Source organism: Macrosteles quadrilineatus, unplaced genomic scaffold (genome assembly GCF_028750875.1).
Source record: "Macrosteles quadrilineatus isolate MER2022 unplaced genomic scaffold, UCM_ALF_1.0 Scaffold_4__1_contigs__length_99947679, whole genome shotgun sequence".
NCBI lineage: Eukaryota > Metazoa > Arthropoda > Insecta > Hemiptera > Cicadellidae > Macrosteles > Macrosteles quadrilineatus.
The window spans coordinates 27,558,518-27,581,425 of NW_026542597.1; the positions used below are offsets into that span (position 1 = coordinate 27,558,518).

At 37.4% G+C, this 22,908-nt stretch overlaps 1 protein-coding gene across 3 annotated transcripts in view; it reads right to left on the minus strand.

Moving 5' to 3' along the window:
- Positions 1-17,967, minus strand: part of LOC128991312 (uncharacterized) — a 32,373-nt gene extending 14,406 nt beyond the window's left edge. The window contains exons 1-2 of one of the 3 annotated variants that reach the window (XM_054414113.1): positions 17,919-17,967; positions 6,784-6,875 (exon numbers count right to left, since the gene is read on the minus strand). The gene's annotated coding sequence lies outside the window, so the exon portion shown is untranslated. Of the gene's footprint in view, positions 1-2,143; positions 2,215-6,783; positions 6,876-17,781; positions 17,899-17,918 lie in introns of those variants that run through there. The other 2 variants (XM_054414112.1, XM_054414114.1) reach the window with 2 other exon arrangements.
- Between the last annotated feature and the right edge of the window lie 4,941 nt (positions 17,968-22,908).

The following is a 22,908-nucleotide window of genomic DNA, read 5'->3' on the forward strand; positions in this document are numbered from 1 at the left end:
TTTTGCCCGTCTGATTAAATATATTTTTGTCATATTGCATCATTATTACAAGTTACAAAACAACAGTATTTTACATTTAAAGATAACCTCTCATAATGACAGCATCTTTAACTCCCTAGGGACTAAAAAGGCTTTTTACTCTATATGGTGGTAAAAGAGCCACTTTAGACCTGCAACGCATGTATTATAAATGGCTCGTTTTGCCACTGTATGACTAAAACTTATTTGCAAATTTCTTTTTGCTGGAGTTTTATGACTTAAATAAAAATCTAAAACTAGTTTGGACATCTGTACATCTACATAGACGCAAGTTTTAATGCAAAATAAGTAGGGGTGGATCCAAGGCTACCAAAATTACTCTTGGAAGTCCAGCAAAAAACATCTTGCACCGGCCCATAGTCTACTTCCAATAGTATGAATAAAATAGTCTCTAATTGACCCTGCGAGTGTTATGCGTCATAAAAGCGACTCATAACACACCCGCCGTGGTTTTATGCGTCGCTTTTGTGACTCACAAACACTGTTTATGGCGAAGGCTCTGGGACTGACTGAATCGGATTGAACTGGATCGAGTTAGGTATCGTTTTTTTGGCAGATTCTAAGCTTTTCCCGATGTCTGTGTCTAGACGCTTTTCATTTTTGTGCCGATCATAGTTGTAGCAGACAGATGACATTTGTATTGTAAACAACTTGGTTTATTTACATGGGTGACTTGTGTGATTTTGTACGTTTATCGTAGTTTTTAGAGGTAAAAATGGACAGTAGTGATATGCGTAATGCACTAGAAGAAGATATAAGTAATGTTGAAGGACTGCTTGATGATCCTGAAGATGTAGGTAGTGATATTGATGTGAATTGTCCTTCAGATTCTGAGCTATCTTTGCTAGACTTTTCGTCAGGGAGTGGAGAGGAGTATGTGCCTGATTTTAAGGATTTAGAGACGTCAGATATTGACGAAAATCTTGAAACAGAAAATGAACAACAAGACCCTAATGCAGGTAGGCCTAGGCTAATACCGGTATAGCAAAACATAGAACCTTGGATTAGAGTATATCCCCCCGAACCTCCGAAAGATGTCAGACCGAGACCTTAGTTTCAAGTTAGGGCTACAGGACCCAAAGATTTACCCCCCAAAAATTCTTCCCCTATCAATTATTTGTACCTATTCTTGACAGCTGCCTTTTGGAATCTCATTACTAGAGAAACAAATGCCTATGCTCAAAGAACATTAGATGAAAAGAGATAATTTGAGTCCACATTCTAGGTTCAAAAGATGGTCCAATGTTTCCATTCAGGAAATGAAAAAGTTTTTTGCCATTCTAATCAATATGGGAATGACTGTTAGAAAAAACATAAAATCATATTGGGACACTAGAAAAACAGAACAAATAACATGTTTTTCGAACACCATGGGGGTAAATAGATTTTTACTCATAAGCAGCTTCTTGCATTTGACATCGGCCCGTGCTGTTGAGAGGGGTCAGCCTGGACATGACTATTGGATAAAAGTAATGTGGTTGTTAGATCATCTACAAGTTTCAAAAAACACTTTGTACCAAATCAGGAACTCTCCATCAACGAAAGTGTAGTAGGAACAAAGAACAAATGCATATTTATTCAATATATGCCGAATAAGAAACACAAACAATACAGAATTTAAAAATTCGAACTATGCGATAGTGCAACCAATTATGTTATGCACATAGAATTATACAGTAAACTGATTCAAATCAAATCATCAAACATACTTTATTTCCAAAAATAATACAGAATATAAATTATACCTAACATAACTTCCAGTGGACAGACAACCAACTTGCTATTGCATAGATAAAAATACCTAATTAAATATAAAAATACATATAAACTTAATAATAACAACAAATGATGTAAGGTCTCAGAGAAGCTATGTTAAACATATACATTAAGGAAATAAGCCTACATGGGCTGGAAGCCTGTGCGTAGGCTCAGTCGCTATCAGTGACTGACGTATTTGTTGGAAAAATAAATAAAATAGAAAAATAATATGAATATAAATAATATTTATATTCATAAATATTCAGAGAATCTTAAAAACAAATGATTTAATATAATTGTAAAACTACTCTGAGGCTGAAGCTAATCATGATGAAGAATTATTTACCGAGAGGGTAGTAAAGAACTTGATTGAAAAATCTTCATTGTTCGACAAAAGATATCATGGTCAGGGTTGATCAGGGCTTTTATAATACTGTAAACAGATGTTTTGTATTAGGCCTAAATAAATTACGAAATTTATAAACTTAGCAGTATAGTATAATGACGGGATCTTACATCATTAAACATTGGAAGGGGTTATTACTGTACTGATATTGTAAGTTCTATCCTATAGTCTTCAATTACATCCCATGGGTATGACCAAAAAAATCCAATAAAATAAATAATAGCCTGATTTAAAAATACCATCTGAATGAGTAAATTTATAGGCTAAAGAGTATAATTAATTGTGATTCATGCAAAATAAAAAGGTACAATGTAATAAAAGCACGCTCAGACGACTGTTGCCTACTCATCCTCTACTAATGGCTGTGACCAGGGTTGCCAGTCGAGCCATTAGGTCTACCAACCGTCCTCTTAACCAGAACAAAACATTTAGGGGCGGTTCACGAGCTCGGGACTATCGTAGTCCGAGCCCAGAATCCGGAAATAACCGGTATTTGGGCCGCGACTTAAAAAATCGGGTTCACGAGCTCGAGACTATATAAGCTGCGGACCAAACTGATAGGCGGCACACAATTAGTGCAGGGATAAAACCTGGTTTTAAAAGTTGGGTTCACGAGTCCAATTACAGATAGTCCCGGCTCTGATCATTAGTCCCGGTGGGTTCACGAGTCAAGTCCGAGCCCAAATGAGATGGTTCGGGCCCAAAAGAACAATGGTGTTTGGTCTCCAACTCAGACCTGGTAGGAGGCAGGTTTAACGTGACATGATGCCGGTTTTATCTAATTAGCTCCTTTATTTTTATTATTTGTTAAAAACTAATGTTTAAATATGGTTCCTCATTAAATTCCGAACAGTTTCATTACCCACAACACCATATTTAAAAAATATGTAAAAATGGTAAAAAGGATCATAAAACATGAAAAAAATCATAAAACTACTTAAAACGACAGATAAATTATGCACGTAACAAAGTAGTACCATAACAAAGATATTTTACTGATAAACCCCATGTTATTACAATTTTAACGACAAAATTATGCGTAGAAATTAAATGTAACTAATCAGCCACAGTTAAACCATCGTTATCCAACATAATTATCAGAAATAGTTTTTTGCCGTGGGAAACATCAAGCAAACCGTCAGTCGTTGAGTACGGTTTGCGGTGATATCACCGTCTTGAGTTGTACTCACTGGTCGCCGTGTGTATTGAATATGACTATGAAATATCTATACTGTATTATGTTAACAATTATGTACCATCACTCCACTACCTCGCATAGAACCAGCTCGTTAGCATGACTAAATCCCTTTTATGACTTGATGAATTTAAAGATAGATTAAAATGTGTCCAAAGATGCCGTCAATGAGTCATTTGAGGCGTTCACTCCAAGGCATGGATTTCCCGACAGCAAAATCCATTACAGTATTCTAAATTGAAAAAGAAATGTCAGTTGCACTAATATTTTTGGCTGATGGCACTTTTCATCGAGAAACTGGTGATTTATTGGATGTTAGTAAAGTTTGGATGGTAGCTATTTGTTTGGTAATGAAAGCAGAACAAATCAAATTTTCAGTTCGAAACTATGCCCAAAGAAAAAAAAAACTATGTTTTCCTACTAGTAAATATAATATAATACTAGTAAATCCTTCCTACCTAGTAAATATAAACGCATTGTAATGAAACTGATTTTAAAAATCGCAACAACACAAAATGTAAATTAAAAACCATAGCTGTTAACATAAATAATATTACGAGCTAATTGCAGAATATTATTTTCAACATTTCACAATAGAGTGGAAGAATAACGGAAAGAATATTCTTTGTTTACAACCACGATTAAATCCAGCACACACATACGATTTTTATATCTAATAATCAGTACCTCTAAATACATTTTAGTTTCAATAATTGTACCATTTAAATAAGTTTAGTTAAAATTATCCTATCCAAAAATCACCATCCTTAATTATCGGGCATATACTATGCAAAATAGGCATTCATCCGGTTATAAATAGGCCTACCCGGTTATTTTCTGCCATGCATCTTAATTGAATTATAATAATGCACACAGAAAAATATATTTCACTAAAGACTTCCATTATCTGATTTCATACAAACGTGGATTGTTGTGTTTATAAATCAAACTTAGATAGATTATCATAGGCGAGCATTGGGACAATGAAATACGGGAAAAATAAGCGGTTTAGACGTTTTGGTTCAGCCCTTTTTCACGATCATCCTATTGTATGGAAGTGCGTATGTCAACAACAGTGGCTTCACATGTGTTTCCAGACTGTTGTTACTGGTTGTTACCAACGTCTCAACAGAAATTCCCTGCGAATCCCGTCATTAGGTTCCGCTATGGATTTGGTCTCGACCTACAATGGGCCCGGCTTTAACATCATTAGGCTCTGACTCGTGAACCCATTTATTGGTCGTCGCTTATATAGTCCGGGACCAACGTCTGGTCGCGGACTATGAAGTCCCGAGCTCGTGAACCGCCCCTTACGGATTGACAGGAACATTTCGGTGTTGGTCTAAATGGCAAACTTAGATATATAACGATGGTAATCCTGATTAAATGGTTAAATAAATAAACAGTGCTTATGCTTTTTACTGTTATGATTCAAATAATTTATTTTTTAAATTTTCCTTTAAATTTTTGCTGGTATAAAATCCCTAACAAAAGTCCTAAATCCACCCAAAAAATCATGCCTCCCCCAAAAATCTTGATGGTGCAATGCTCTTGTTTACTAATGGAACCAAACTGAATTAATTGAATGTGTTGAAGCCAAAGAGGAAATTTAAGGCCTTTTAAAACAATAAAATCCTAACTCTAACCTCTTATGAAATTTTATGCTAATTCCTGAGACTTGATTGCTGTGAAAAATAACAAAACACAATTTATGACAAAAGGAAATGTATTAAAGAAAATAACTATTATGCTTACAAATAAAATGAAATAACCCTTAAATGAAAATAAAAGTGTTACAAATAATATTTAAACAATTTAAATGAGCAAAAAGATATTGCTGCCAGGTAGGATGGAACCCGGGGTCTGTGAGATTGTGAGTCCAATGCTCTGACCACTAGACCACAGATGAATTGAAGAATTGAGCTGCAGTGGCTCTATTAGCCTCAGTTAGTGACTACTGTACTGTATTGAAGCTTGTTCAGGATTGCACAATTATGTACAGCACACTAAATATAAAAGTTTGTTGAAAATATGCAGGGATACTGCTGACCCTTAGAAAATTAATTAATAATGAGAAAGGGATGCTGATGACCCTTGAAATTAATGTCTGTAAATGTCTGACTCACGACTACATGGTGAAAAATCTTCTCTTCAGTCCAAGCACAAAACACATGTCACATTCTGTCTCTATCCACTCTCTGTCCACTGAAGCAACCGTTGAGACCGTCCAGCATGACCATTGTACCCAACCTGGCAGCTTACCCTATCTATGAGTATTGATAATTGTTTAAGCAAATTACGACATTGTTTATTAAGATAAAAAGTAGCAAAATATCTCATTTTTGCAACTCCTCTCTCTCGGAGGGAAGGGAAGCCCATGCTACCAAAATAATCAATAATAAAGTAAACACAACGTCGTGGGAGGGGGCAGAGAAAGAGAGAGATGAATACGTCGAGGTCAATCCCAACCGCTGCAATGTTGCTTTGACGCTGTCACTCGTCCTGGGTAACGTCGTAACGTGGTGGCGACGGTTGTTCGATACACAAGCCGAGTGGTTTGTTTTTATATTTGGGCTTAAATTATAATTTATATCGATGTTTGAATTGCCGTTTATCTTCTTAGGCTTGTTCTTTGTGTAAAATGTAATATAGATATTGTACTCTTCACATTTACTTAATGAATTTATTATTTTATTCGTATTAAAAATTTACTGTTCCCTGAAATTTGTTTGTTGCCCTGGCTTCCCCGCCGCGGCCATCCCGGCTCCGCCGCCCCGGCCCCGCCGCCCTGGGCGACCACCCGGTCTGCCCACCCCTGGGGCCGGCCCTGTTGTAAACGTTTTTCTCTGGGGGGTTGAACGGCTTCCAAGAAAAAGCAGGGAAACAGTGCTGTGTTCCCGTGAGGTGGAATCTTTGAATATCATTTTTTCCTTTCTGCTGAGTGAATTATAGCTATAGTGTGAATATGTTAATATGTGAATATGTGTTATAGTGTGAATAACAGTAGGCCTATGCATTTTCAGTCTTCTAAAGATTGGTTTACAATGTTCCAAAAGAGCACTGGATGTTATGGTATTAAAGGCAGATGTAAAGTCCATAGTGGATGTTTATTAGGAAGGCTTCACTTATGCTACTTTTCAATTAACTAAGTCATGACTTAAAAAGTAGTCCGTGCAGTTTTTGCTTCAAGTATAAAATAGTTTATTACCCAAAATACAAAATAATTTGTGTATTTTGCCAGATAAGTACACAAGTACGGTACCTAAAGTTATAAATACTAGTAAAAAAATTTTTAACATTAAAAATTCCCAAGATATAAAAGCCATAAGGATGTTAAATAATGATTATTGTTGCGAAAATATAAAGTACTTTATTTAATACATACCTTTGTCAGTGCCATTTAGGCTTGTCAAGAATTTTCAACCCCCAAGAAGATGCAAAAATTGTTGACCCAAGTATAATTTAAACACCAAGTACCTGTAAAAAAATGAATACAAATTCAAAAGACAATAGAAGCATATTTATTAAAACACTAGCAGTTACCCGGCGTGCGTTGCTGCGCTTAACAAATATTATTTTAAATGGTAATTTGTTCTTTACGATGAATAATAAAAGTGTATACCAAAAATTAAAATAAAGGGTGCGCCAAAAAACCTGACGGTTTCTGTTTTGCAATAAGTCAGCTGTTATACAAGCTAGAGACCTCATTGTTTTAGTGAACGATTGCTTAAGTTATGCCATTTTTAAGTTATGTTTGGCAAAACATCACTTCATCCAAAGAAAGTTACTGTCTGGTGTGGTGTGGCATGGTTTGGAGTCATCGGACCATATTTTTTAAGGACAAATTAAGGGGGAACACCGTCACTGTAAACTCGAAACCCTATGTGGAAATGCTGAGGGGGGTTTTGGTTCCACAACTGTGAATGTTAGGGATAGACATGACTGACACATGGTTTCAACAGGACGGCGGAACTTATCACACAGCAAATGATTCAATGACAGTTTTGCAAAAACTGTTTCCCGGTGAAGTGATCTCAGGGTTTGGTTATGTGCCGTGGTCAGCTTGATCCCCAGACAACTTTGTGACTGTTGGCTGTGGGAATACTTAAAAAGCAAAGTGTTTGTTTCAAAACTACGTATCATCCCTGAACTAAAGCAGAGTATTCGGGAAGTGATTGCTACTATTCCTCAAGCGATGATACGGAAGGTGACTGCGAATATGCAGAAAAGATGGAAAGCCTGTGTCTACGGAGGTCATCACCTAAGTGATATAATTTTTCATAAATGAAAATGGCATAGTAGTGTGAACAATATAACATTATTTAATACATAACATTTTATTTTGTTCTTGAGTTATTTATTATTAAAAACCGTCAGGTTATTTTGGCGCACCCTTTATAATATTTTACCTAATAATTGCCAGTGGATAAACAATGGTTTTTTGTTTCTTCATTAGGTGTATTTAAATATATAAGTGTATGTAGGCTGTAATTTATATAAATAAGTACTCAATGTTTATGTTAAAATATACGATACCCCCACCCCAGCAAACCTACAGACAAAGTGAATTTCCATTTAGGGCCTACATGCCTGGAATTCTTCTAAAATATTCCCTTAAAATTGTCAGATTTATTGTATATTCAAATAACATTAATTTTATTGAGTAGGTACCTAATTAGGTTTACTGCTACAGGGAAAGTATTTAGATGTGTTTTTTTTTTATTGAAACTAGAGATCGTCCAGTGGTCGAAAACTCGACCAAAAATATGTAAATGAAATTAAATGAAAAAATTATATGAAATGAAAAATTATATATTTATTCAGGCAAAGTTAGGGCCACATGGCCATTTCTTACACTATGTAATGTACAGTGTTAACCCCACACTGTAAATAAAACATGTTATAGGAATTTGTTTTGATTTTCTGTTTATATTTTGTTGTTATTTTGTCACCAACATGGCAACCCATAACTCCCATGTTATTTTTTTTAAGTTTTCAAATTCATTTTTTGTGCTTATTTTTTAGCCTATTTTAATTTATAAAGGGATTCTGCACATCTACAGGAAAATATCTTTCCAACAGTATGCGTAGATTTTCCCTGCGATGCACACGAGCTGAGAAAAAAGGTTTTAAAGAAATATGCATGCCTATTAATAAATAGATGAGATGAGATTAGGATGAAATAGATAAAATTGCCAAATTTGTTTAAAATTTATACATAAACAAGCAAACTACAACAGGTCGACAATGACTGGCAGTGTATACTTATCTTTATCAAGAACTATTTTGAGATTATGGTCTTAGGTTGTGAATGCACAAAATGTTAAAATGGGTTAAAAATAATGTTATAAAAATCCCTCATAACTTTAGAATGGATCAAGATTTTTTTAATGGTTTGTGGCATCATAATCAGGGTAAAAATCTAGTTCGAAATAATGGGTTACAACTCCACCTTTACGTTTGCAAAAAATATTTTGAAACCAATATGGCGAATCCAAGATGACGGCCGGAAATGACCAAATTGTCAAAATGAAGTGCTTACCGAACAATGTTTGGAAGTGGTCTGGGACTGATATTTGAAAAAATGTAGAAAAAAGGTGGGGGGGGGACAATTAAAACTCACCCTGTATATAAAAATTTGAACGAATGGTGTTTTTGGCCTCTGGGGACATCAAAATGAAAAAGTAAATCGGTCCTGGGCCTAAGTCTTACCGTGCCACCTACAGTAATAGCTACTATAGGGAAATTCGCTAATAACGGAAATTTATTCCCCATTAAAATAACATGGGAATTTTAAATTTACAATTTTTTTTTAAATTATCTCTGTAGCCGTTAGGCATGCAACATTGCTTCAATACACCAAATTATAAACTTTTTTTTAAGCCCTACAAAATGGTTTGGAAAGAAATTGTGAAATTTTGTGTTTAAAGGGTAAAAAAATGGGAAAATCCAATTTTTACCCTATAAAACCGCCCATAAACCCCCGTTTCCATAGTTTGATCATGCTAGTTCCCGAACTCGTTTGAATAAACGTAGGTTTACACGTTTACCAAATCATTTTTGCTCGAGTTATCACGCTAACGAACACATATATATATGAATTTGAAGGGAGGTGTTTTTTGCCTCTGGGGACCTCAAAACGAAAAAGTAATTTGGTCATGGGTCTAGGTCTTACTATAAGACCCACGGTAATACAGTAGACCCCTCTTAACCGACCCTAATGGGACTGGACTTAGGTCGGATAAAACGAGCAATCCCTAAAATCATAACATGAAGTGCTATTCATTTGAAATCATATAATCATTATTTTGAAGTCATACTTGCATTATTTATAAAATAAACTACTCTTATCTCCATTTTCAAACACGGTTAAGTCAAATAGGCCTACTTTCAGTGGAATATAATGTAGTACTAGGCAAGAGTCAATACAATTCCTATTTTAATTACTTTATAACTGTAATGTATTAATTGATGCTTTCCAAATACATTGTAATACAGTACAGAACCTTTTGTTGACATTAAAGATACAAGCGACCATTTTGTTACTAGACAGGACGTTTATTTATAGCCTCTCACTGGAGGCTGGAGGCACAAAAACTATCTTGACCTTGGAGTTGTTAACCCCCCTCCCTGCCTTCCCTACAAGTTGCATTGTTTGTTTACTCCGGCGATAAGATAATCAGTTCTCAAAATCGTAACGCACTTTATGATGTTATAAATTTGCTCCACAGATAACAAATCAGATCAGATGTGCTCGAGCTACGAACAATGATGACTAACTGACATAATAGGTTGGTTATGGTATATCCTGTGGAGATAAGCGTATGGTTCAGTTTTCATCGCCCAACGTGGGAGCGGAAATGCCGAGATTCCTAGAAAACGGCGGTTAAAACGAACTGCTCTCAAAGCAAGGTCGGTTAAAACCAACTGTATTATTTTATGATCGAAGGCGCATAATCCGATTATCGGTTGATACGAGGTCGATTAAGAGGGGGTCTACTGTAGCTTATTCCCTATATGGGAAATACACTAAAAGTATTAATAAATTTATAAAGTGATTTAAGAACTGGTGTAGTAGGTCTAGACCACACAGAAATAAGCAAAATCATAAAAAAAATTTAAGTTCTTAATAGAAAACACTATTGAAATAAATGCAAAGCTAGAATTTCATCCCTAAACCATTACTGGACTTTTCCTTCAACAATTTACAATATTGCATTTTGGAGTAAAAAAGGTTGAAGGTCCCTCGATTAGAATAATCTAACTATGATAACCCAAACTAATCTAGCCTATGCTGAATTTGCACCGCCAAGCCAGTGGTGGTTTAGTCAGGTTCGAAAATCTATTAATCTATTCCCTATTTAAATAGGCCTAGAATTAGTTTAACGAGTACTTAGGTTTCCTGCATCAGGGAGGGTAAAAAAGTGTTTTGTTGTAAAATGTTAATCCTGTAGTTAAGTAACAAATGAACGTATTTTCCAAATTTGATGATATTATCCTATCCTATATATATTATATCTTATAACCCTAATATGAGCAATGTTTGCTTGGATGTACCTATGTATGCATGCTTGCTTGCATCTCGAAAACGGCTACGACTATTTTCTTCAAATGTTGTAAATAGTTTATTCCTGGCCTAAAAACGAGTTTACTGCAGTTGGAACTGCCAATAAAAATCTAATTACGTAGAAAAATGAAACTGAAAGTCACATTTTTTTAACATTAGTCTTATGGGTTGCTAAGTAACCATCTTGGCTGAATTAAATAACAAGTAAAAGGTAAACAAAAAACTTGTAAGTTGTCTATCCACAGTATACTAGCAAATTAAAAATACAGGACAAAAGGAAAAACATCAGTTGTTACTATTGAGCAAAGATTATACTGAAGATTACTCGATACATTGTAAGTCAAGGGTAGCAGTGTGGAGTGTGGGATCTGTTTAAGACGATTAGATTACGGTATCTGCAATCCTTAAATGCTATAGGAAGGGAGGAAAACAGGTCCGTGACGTCGGAAGTGATGAAGGAAGTAGTAAAGGTGAGCAGTCTGGAGTGTGGATCCGGACACCTTTTAAACGGACGTCAGTTTAACCGGACTACATTTGGCGGAAATTACATCTCTTTTACCGGACAATTTTTATCAGCACATTGGTTTAACCGGACTAGATCGCCAGGAAGTGGACAAAACTGAAACGACTGTTCTCGTGGGAAAGATTTGAGATCAGTGATCACGTGTGTAAATACAATGCTCTCCTAAATTTAAGTCGAATATCACAGTTAACAGTCCGTTTTACGAGTTTTTGGGGACGTCGGTTTAACTGGAAAGCCTGTTATCCGTACTGGCCTCAGTCCCGAGGAGTCCGGATAAGAGGGAGTCTACTGTGCCAGCAATAACCCCAACTCACAAGGGGACAGGTGGGAATTAGGGGTTTTGGGTGGGGGAAACATCTGACGTGGTTTATCATTGGAAATTATGCAGGGGAAAGGGTAATTTAATGTGTAAAAGGGTAATATATAGGGGAAAAATGGGTATGGGAAAAGAGGGTAACTCTAACTTAATGCGGAGAATTAAGTTAGTATGAGAAATTTGCTTGGAATTGGGATATCTTTCAGATGGGGGCCGCTGATATAGGCACCCCCAAACGTAACCACAACTGAACACGATTTCATAAAAGGATGGTTTGTCTAATTGCAGTATCCTACTAACTATTTGTTGGTTGTTGTAGCACTGCCAGGTTGCTTGTTAGGTTAGGTTGGTTATAGGTTAGGTTAGGTTAGATTGGTTAGGCTAGGTTTGGTTAGGTAAGGATAGGTTATGTTGGTTAGGTTAGGTTTGGTTGATTGGTTAGATTTAGTTGGTTAGGTTTGGTTAGGTTAGGTTATGTTAGGTTTTGTTAATTGGTTAGGTTAGGTTAGGTTTAGTTGATTGGTTAGGTTTGGTTAGTTTACCTTCCTACCTTCCTCACATGCCTAAATAAGAGCTGAATATTTGGTTTCATAACGAATTGATTTCATTCCGCATTAAGTCGAGTATTATAAACATCTGTTTGCTCTCCTCACTCAGTCCTCAGTCCACATACGGACCCGTCCAGACCACGCCATATTACCATCAGTACCGCTCAATGAACCTTAGATTCGTAATTTTTACCTTCGTTTTACAGCCACTTAGGAATCTCTCCGACACAAACTGATTGCATTTTAGGATTCAGCGTGAAAAAAACTGTAAGAGACATAAAAAAATTACACGAGGTTATTCTGAGCGATTACTTGGTCAACCTTAAACTCTTTCATGTTTTACTACGGTTCTCAGAAAACAAGAAACATATAATTCAAGCCCTGCATGGTAAGTTCAGGTTAGGTTAGGTTAGTTCATAATGATCCTGGAGGTATATGAATTATATTATACTAGCAGAGTACCCGTCCTTCGAACGGGATTGGCATATAAGTATAAAATGCTTATTGCAGTTATACTCAACTCAAGCTTTGTGTTTGCAATGGGGGAGGACACATTTTGATAAAATTTGCTTCTTTAAATTTACAGTATACTATAGTATTATACATCTAACATAGCCATAATATTCTACCACTTCACCTAAACAATAGAGAAAAATAAATTATCAAAAGTTCACAAAATACATAAACATACACATTAAACATTAAAAACTTAAACATAACTGTAAACAATCCTACTTTGACAGTTCTCATTGCATATCACAGTTTTTTGTTGGTGATTAGTTAAAATTAGCTGTTTTCATAAATGCAAAAAAATTGTAGTGCTGCACCCTGTTGGTAAATCTTTTTTACTTAAAACAGCTGACTAAATTCTTTATTTCCCTTTAAATCTGAATACTCGTAAGGTTAACATGGGAACTACAGAGCCACTGGGGCGGAGCCTGAAAGGATTTTTGAGATAAGAATATGCCTATATGTTAATCGGGAATGAGAGCTACCATCATGCCAAATTTCAGCACAATCCGTCCAGTAGTTTATGCGTGATTGAACTTCAAACAAACAAACAAACAAACAAACAAACACACAAACCTTCTCATTTATAATATTAGTAAGATAGGCCTAGGTTAATAATATGAATTAACCTAACCAAACCTAACCTAACCTAACATAACGGTACTGTCACAACTGGCCTTCCCCGCGTCTCCCGCAAGCCACTGTTATCGCGTAGACTTTGAACCTTCTTATCGCTCGGCAACCTGTACGATGGCCTTGCGGGGCTTGAATTATAAGTTATGTTTCTTGTTTTTTGAGAACATCCTTAAGTTATGACCGTACCTAGTAAAATATGAAAAAGTTTGGGGTTGACCAAGTAATTGCTCAGAATTACCTTAAACTTACACGATATCACATGGTAAATACTTATAAAACATATTCAATAATTGCCAAAAATAATATTCAAATTTTTCTTATTGCTTACTAGGCTACACTTTACCCCAGAGGTAAGCCTGGCACTTTTCAGAAAGTAGGCCTACCAAAACTAAATTTCTGGTACCCAAATGGTTAACGTAATAGTAAAGACAACAGACACAGACACAACGGCGCGCCCACTACTTATTGCTGACTTTACCCCCTCTTTCTTATCCGCCAGGTACATGATATTGATACTGTCGTGTCCGTTAAAGTGTCCTCTATCTGGTGACATTATCGGTTTCATGTTACGCGGTCGTATTTTGCCGCAAAACGGCCTGCAATAAATTTTTTCGGGCAAGCCCACTACTTATTGCTGACTTTACCCCCTCTTTCTTATCCGCCAGGTACATGATATTGATACTGTCGTGTCCGTTAAAGTGTCCTCTATCTGGTGACATCATCGGTATTATGTTACGCGGCCGTATTTTGCCGCAATTCGGCCAGCAATAGATTTTTTCGGGCGCGCGCACTACTTCTGGCTGACTTTACCCCCCCTTTCTTATCCCCCAGGTACATGATATTGATACTGTCGTGTCCGTTAAATTGTCCTCTATCTGGTGACATTATCGGTTTCATGTTACGCGGTCGTATTTTGCCGCAAAACGGCCGGCAATAGATTTTTTCGGGCAAGCCCACTACTTATTGCTGACTTTACCCCCTCTTTCTTATCCACCAGGTACATGATATTGATACTGTCGTGTCCGTTAAAGTGTCCTCTATCTGGTGACATTATCGGTTTCATGTTACGCGGTCGTATTTTGCCGCAAAACGGCCGGCAATAGATTTTTTCGGGCAAGCCCACTACTTATTGCTGACTTTACCCCCTCTTTCTTATCCGCCAGGTACATGATATTGATACTGTCGTGTCCGTTAAAGTGTCCTCTATCTGGTGACATTATCGGTTTCATGTTACGCGGTCGTATTTTGCCGCAAAACGGCCGGCAATAGATTTTTTCGGGCAAGCCCACTACTTATTGCTGACTTTACCCCCTATTTCTTATCCGTTAGGTACATGATATTGATACTGTCGTGTCCGTTAAAGTGTCCTCTATCTGGTGACATCATCGGTATTATGTTACGCGGCCGTATTTTGCCGCAAATCGGCCAGCAGTAGATTTTTCGGGCGCGCCCTCTACTTATTGCTGACTTTACCCCCCCTTCCTTATCCCCCAGGTACATGATATTGATATTGTCGTGTCCGTTAAAGTGTCCTCTATCTGGTGACATCATCGGTATTATGTTACGCGGCCGTATTTTGCCGCAATTCGGTCAGCAATAGATTTTTTCGGGCGCGTGCACTACTTCTAGCTGACTTTACCCCCCCTTTCTTATCCCCCAGGTACATGATATTGATACTGTCGTGTCCGTTAAAGTCTCCTCTATCTGATGACATTATCAGTTTCATGTTACGCGGTCGTATTTTGCCAAATAACGGCCGGCAATAGATTTTTTTGGGCGCGCGCACTACTTATGGCTGACTTTTACCCCCCCTTTCTTATCCCCCAGGTACATGTTATTGATACTGTCGTGTCCGTTAAAGTGTCCTCTATCTGGTGACATCATCGGTTTCATGTTACGCGGTCGTATTTTGCCGCAAAACGGCCGGCAATAAATTTTTTCGGGCAAGCCCACTACTTATTGCTGACTTTACCCCCTCTTTCTTATCCGCCAGGTACATGATATTGATACTGTCGTGTCCGTTAAAGTGTCCTCTATCTGGTGACATCATCGGTATTATGTTACGCGGCCGTATTTTGCCGCAATTCGGCCAGCAATAAATTTTTTCGGGCGCGCGCACTACTTCTGGCTGACTTTACCCCCCCTTTCTTATCCCCCAGGTACATGATATTGATACTGTCGTGTCCGTTAAATTGTCCTCTATCTGGTGACATTATCGGTTTCATGTTACGCGGTCGTATTTTGCCGCAAAACGGCCGGCAATAGATTTTTTCGGGCAAGCCCACTACTTATTGCTGACTTTACCCCCTCTTTCTTATCCGCCAGGTACATGATATTGATACTGTCGTGTCCGTTAAAGTGTCCTCTATCTGGTGACATTATCGGTTTCATGTTACGCGGTCGTATTTTGCCGCAAAACGGCCGGCAATAGATTTTTTCGGGCAAGCCCACTACTTATTGCTGACTTTACCCCCTCTTTCTTATCCGCCAGGTACATGATATTGATACTGTCGTGTCCGTTAAAGTGTCCTCTATCTGGTGACATCATCGGTATTATGTTACGCGGCCGTATTTTGCCGCAATTCGGCCAGCAATAGATTTTTTCGGGCGCGCGCACTACTTCTGGCTGACTTAACCCCCCCTTTCTTATCCCCCAGGTACATGATATTGATACTGTCGTGTCCGTTAAATTGTCCTCTATCTGGTGACATCATCGGTTTCATTTTACGCGGTCGTATTTTGCCGCAAAACGGCCGGCAATAGATTTTTTCGGGCAAGCCCACTACTTATTGCTGACTTTACCCCCCCTTTCTTATCCCCCAGGTACATGATATTGATACTGTCGTGTCCGTTAAAGTCTCCTCTATCTGATGACATTATCAGTTTCATGTTACGCGGTCGTATTTTGCCAAATAACGGCCGGCAATAGATTTTTTCGGGCGCGCGCACTACTTATGGCTGACTTTTACCCCCCCTTTCTTATGCCCCAGGTACATGTTATTGATACTGTCGTGTCCGTTAAAGTGTCCTCTATCTGGTGACATTATCGGTTTCATGTTACGCGGTCGTATTTTGCCGCAAAACGGCCGGCAATAAATTTTTTCGGGCAAGCCCACTACTTATTGCTGACTTTACCCCCTCTTTCTTATCCGCCAGGTACATGATATTGATACTGTCGTGTCCGTTAAAGTGTCCTCTATCTGGTGACATCATCGGTATTATGTTACGCGGCCGTATTTTGCCGCAATTCGGCCAGCAATAGATTTTTTCGGGCGCGCGCACTACTTCTGGCTGACTTTACCCCCCCCTTTCTTATCCCCCAGGTACATGATATTGATACTGTCGTGTCCGTTAAATTATCCTCTATCTGGTGACATTATCGGTTTCATGTTACGCGGTCGTATTTTGCCGCAAAACGGCCGGCAATAGATTTTTTCGGGCAAGCCCACTACTTATTGCTGACTTTACCCCCTCTTTCTTATCCGCCAGGTACATGATATTGATACTGTCGTGTCCGTTAAAGTGTCCTCTATCTGGTGACATTATCGGTTTCATGTTACGCGGTCGTATTTTGCCGCAAAACGGCCGGCAATAGATTTTTTCGGGCAAGCCCACTACTTATTGCTGACTTTACCCCCTCTTTCTTATCCGCCAGGTACATGATATTGATACTGTCGTGTCCGTTAGTGTCCTATATCTGGTGACATTATCGGTTTCATGTTACGCGGTCGTATTTTGCCGCAAAACGGCCGGCAATAGATTTTTTCGGGCAAGCCCACTACTTATTGCTGACTTTACCCCCTATTTCTTATCCGTTAGGTACATGATATTGATACTGTCGTGTCCGTTAAAGTGTCCTCTATCTGGTGACATCATCGGTATTATGTTACGCGGCCGTATTTTGCCGCAAATCGGCCAGCAGTAGATTTTTCGGGCGCGCCCTCTACTTATTGCTGACTTTACCCCCCCTTCCTTATCCCCCAGGTACATGATATTGATACTGTCGTGTCCGTTAAACCATTACATCGCGGACGTATTTTGCCGCAAAACGGCCAGCAATAGATTTTTTATGGCGCTACACTACTTATTGCCGAGTTATTGCCAGGTTCACACAAGTAAAAAAATGCCATTGGTGTAAAAAAACACTTGTGGGAAGGAGTGTTAGCCTAGGCCTAGTTCTTGACTAGTTCTTGACACATAGGCGTAGCCTATTTGAAAAATACGCCCAGTTAACATCTCATTGGTAAGTATTTGGTATCTAGCCTAGGTTGTAAGTTACTCACCAATAACTTATCAATATACACTAATAAATAAAACAAGACACTACAGGACGTAAATCGAGACCGTAGATGTAGGCCATATGCTTTCAGCTTTAAATACAGCTTTATAGAAAAAGAAAAGAATAGAATAGAACACCCACTAGCTCCACTCAAACCAGAAGTTCTGAGTTCCGAGTTCCGAGTTCTGCTGGTCCCGAATCAGAACCAGCAGCGGCAGCAGCAGGGGCAGTGGGCAGTTTCACGAGACCTTGCCGTCAGACCGTCACCGCCCACCTTCAACTGTCTAGAAACGGGACAGCGGAATTGAAATCCGAACCGAACTGAACATCTGATCGCGGGTTTCTGTCATCACCGAGCCTATTTTAAAATTACGCGGGAACAAAGTACAGTAGCCGTTTAATGTTAAATATAAGTCTAAATATGTTAATTGAAAATTATTTCTAGAATAATTATAAAAAATTACAAAAAACTATATAAGTCCAAATAAAGATGAATTACATAAAAATCCTAACTATTAATTGTTGTTCACACTGTTTAAATAACAAAAGTATAGAAAGAAAAAGTGTAATTCCATATCGTTCTAAATTATAGCTAACAGGTAGGCTTATGTTCAGCTGTGAACATTTTAAAACTAGTAACATACCTCGTGTTAAAATTCCTGGTCTTCAAAATAAATTTTTCTTAAAATGTAACAATTTAACACATATATTGATACACACTCACACACACAAATAATATTTACATTTATTTACAACATATTTTCTTCATCTTGGAAACTGTAACAACAAAATGAACACAAAAATTTGGCTATTTTAAATGAGAAATATCTTATTGTGAATTTTCTATAGGCCTACTTGTTTATTTTGTTTGTTTGTCAGTGTCACAAGTTACTCAGCATGGGTCTAGTTTATGTTTGTAGGTACCAGTATCTCTGTGAAAATATCTGGGATGTCAGTGTGTGTGTTCAAGTTCAAAAACTTTTATTTCAGTAAAAGATTTCACTAGCATACCACTGGGCCGAGTGAATACAAGTACAGCAAGTATTTACTTGTGAGTAAATACTTGCGAGTATTCGTCGTTCAAGTAATCTCTTGTGAATAAAAGCGACTCTTTACTTGCAAGTAAATACTTCCTAAATGAGATGGTATACTCACTGATCTATCGGAGATGAGGGTATACTTGCAAGTATGTACTCCATTTTAAAGTAAACATTATACAGTACAAGTATATATATATATATTAAATAAATAAATATAGATAAATATATATATTGTTGAAGGTCCAAGGCCTTCATTTTTTAAACATGTAAAATGTGAAGGTTTTGCATTATTGAGACTTGTGGATGGATTTTCATTAACAAAATAGCTTGAACATAACGAAGGAATACCACAAAGGTTCCATCTTCAATTACCCAAGCATTATTTTGCGGAAATTACTAGAGTCACACATAATTTAAATAAGTGTATTACACTATACTGAATGTGTTACATGCATTTATCAACAACCTAAATTTAAACAAGCATGGGTTATTGATAACTAGTTGAAAAACAAGTATTTACTCTTTAGGCAAGTATTTGCTGGTGGTTATTCACACCAAATTTATAGGTTTATGAGGGTATATACTTCCTTGGAAAGGCTTTTTTAGAAGTACAATTAAATACTCATGCTTATTCACTTCTGTTCAAGTAAATACTCAAATTATGAAAATTCAAGGCAAGTAAAAAAATGTGAAGAACAAGAACTTTAACTTAGAAAATAAGAATGTGTCAGCTGTTACAATTTCATTTAATTTATAATTGATGGTTGATTATTACCTAATGATTACAAATTATTAAATATATTTTTTTTTGCAAAGTTTTATTTACAATCTGTTTTAAATTAAACGATAAGTAAATATGATGACATTTATATAAATTAAACTAGCTGACCCGGCGAACTTCGTATCGCCAAAGTTAAAGGTTTCCCCTAAGACAGACCGATGGAAAGAAAGTACCGTTAAGTTTAATTTTCAAGATGATCTCGTTCGCATCGCTCAATCACGTCCTGGTTGAAGTTCGTTCGCTACGCTCACTCACCTTTGGGTTGGAGCTCGTTCGCTACGCTCACTCACCTTTAGGTTGGAGCTCGTTCGCTGCGCTCACTTGCCTTCAGGTTAGCTCGTTCGCTACGCTAACTCGCCTCCAGGTTGAAGTTCGTTCGCTACGCTCACTCACCTTTGGGTTGGAGCTCGTTCGCTACGCTCACTCACCTTTAGGTTGGAGCTCGATCGCTGCGCTCACTTGCCTTCAGGTTAGCTCGTTCGCTACGCTAACTCGCCTCCAGGTTGAAGTTCGTTCGCTACGCTCACTCACCTTTTGGTTGCAAATTAGCTGTTGTCATAAATGTAAAAGAAATAATAGTGCTGCACCCTGTTGGTAATCCTTGTAACTTTAATGCTATTGAACATCATAGAACAGAACCAACTTGTTTAATTGAAACAGCTGTTAAGATTCATTAATTCCATTTCTCATAAGGTTAACATGGGAAACTCCAGAGCCACTGGGGCGGAGCCCTTTTAAGAATTTCGAAACGGGAAATAGTTTACTTTCTATTCGCATACCTACAGAATTTACACACCAAATTTCATAACGATCGGTGAAGTCGTTCCGGAGGAGTTTGCAGACAAACACTGTGACACGAGAATTTTATATATTAGATTAAAATTGGGGGAAAAATTATTAAAATGTATTATCTATACTAATATATAAAAATGAGATGGTGTGTGTTTGTGTGTCTGTCTACTACTCAATAACGCAAAAACTACTTAACCGACTGGGCTCAAATTGCACACACATGAAGCTACAGTTCCGAGGATACATATAGAACTATTCCCGCTTCGATATTGTCCTAGGGCTCTGCCCAGTGGGCTTTCAAAAATTTGAGGTGAGAGATTTAAAAGTAAATATTGATTGATGGTATATCCATGGTAACAAAGAACAAACCTACAAAGTTTAAAAATATAAACAAGCAGAACTAACTGTCAAATGAGTTTTGATTTCACAATTCCACTCCACACAGCTGGTTCAAACATATTAAATACTGCACGAATATTAAAACAGAGAGGGTAAGGATTATAAATTTAAAATAATGATGTCACTAGCCCGAATGTAAACATTATTTAACATTACTTAAATGGAGCTGTCAAACAATATGTTAATATAATTTCATCAGTTACACCATTTGTTTATGTTTATGATCTATTATACTGAGTCTGTTCTAATATTTGTGAAATGCTGTAATAATATTTAACAGGCAATAATTCGTTGTAAAAGAAATCATTCATGGATATAGGAAATAATTAAGATTCTATAATCATTGCCAAGCCATTATCCTGAGTTTTATGAGGTTTATTTTTATTTTTGTGTAAACAGCAATATAATCCCCCTTCCGCAGCAAATTTATAGACTTAGTGAATTTCCATTTACCTGATTATAATTTCGATAAAATATGTTTAAAAAATTACCCTATTCTTCATATTTATTTCAATTTTCCTATCTATTTGTTTCTATTTTTCGGTTTGTAACTGTTGTGATAGTTTTTTTGTTTACAGTGCAAACCATTTAACACGTTCTTTTATTGTACCTTAAAATCTATCATTGGTTTTGTATCGTAGGTAGCCTACTCACAGTATGAGTACCTACTTATTTTTTACTTATACTTATACTTTTCCCCCTCAATGAATTCGTGTATTTCACGAAGGTGTCGAGACAAAACCCACCGATTAACAAAACTCTTATCACAAAACTGAGCACTGGCATACATGCATTGTTGACAAGACAAGCCAAAACGATTAAGTACACCACGCGACCACGCGACAGACAGCATTGAATTTGACGTTTAAGTTCGGCACTGCTCGGTAAGATTCGGAAGCGTTCGGCACAGCGCAGTAGTGGGGGAAGCGTTGTTCCGATTTCAAATTCCGCTGTCCCGTTTCTAGCTAGACAGACGAAAAAAAGGGCGGTGACGGTCTGACGGCAAGGTCTCCTGCAGTTTCTTTCATCACAGACATGTCACAGCACAGACGACCGAAAAAATAATCCCGCCTATTGGGTCCTGATATCCCGTTTAATCCCACTCCTGAGTAATGAAAAATCCCGTTTTATCCTGCTTGATATTTTTGTTCAATGCCGATTGTTATTTTGACATAAACTTATCAAGTCTACGTTTTTTTTTTAAACATTGCTATTATATTTTTCTACAGTAGTTTTTAAATAGTTTTTCTATTAAATTGAGTATAAAATTAATAATAAAAATACTTATAAAACAGACGTCAGAGCAAAAAATTCCGTTTCATCCCACATCTCGTTTTAATCCCGCTCATAGTCTTCTTAAACTCCCGTTTTCGGGATATTAATCATAATAATCCCGCGTATGGAAACACTGACCATGGGCCAGCGCCAGCCTGAGCGAAAGCGAAAGCCAACCAGCTAGCTACTGTACTGTACTGTACTTGTACTAGGTTCTGGTTCTGGTTCTATACCAAAGCAAGCAATCTTTACCACCACCACAGTCCACCAAGCAAGAAAGCCATCAAAGCAAGGTGGAGGAATGTAGTAATAAATTGTGTAGTGCCACTGACTGGACTGACTGACCGACTATGGCTTGGCTATGGCCGTGACCAGTGCCAGTGCAGTGACCGACCGACCACAACCACAACCACAACACGTGATTGGCTTACTTGAGAAAAACTGAATTTTTAATATTAGTTTTTTTTATAAAAATAAGTGGACCCAGCTGTTCCTGATCATTGGGCTTTAAATAAATTATCCTGACTAATGAAACCGCTGATCTTAGTGATTAGTAACAAAGCTACACAGGTCGACAGGTCATCACATATCATTCTACCTACACTCATCCCTCATTTGGGTTAAAATACAGTACGCACCTAGGTGGCGTCCCCATCTCAATGATTGATAATAATTGATGAATTAGTTTGAATGAAAACCATACACGTTAACAAAGTTTACATATAATCCATACGCTGGAGGTTTCTTTGAATAATTGTGCATTTTATTTTTTATTATGTGTTTAAAATGCCACTACGTAGCAAATAGTTCGGTCTTGTCAAGACCAACAAGGACGACTAGGAAG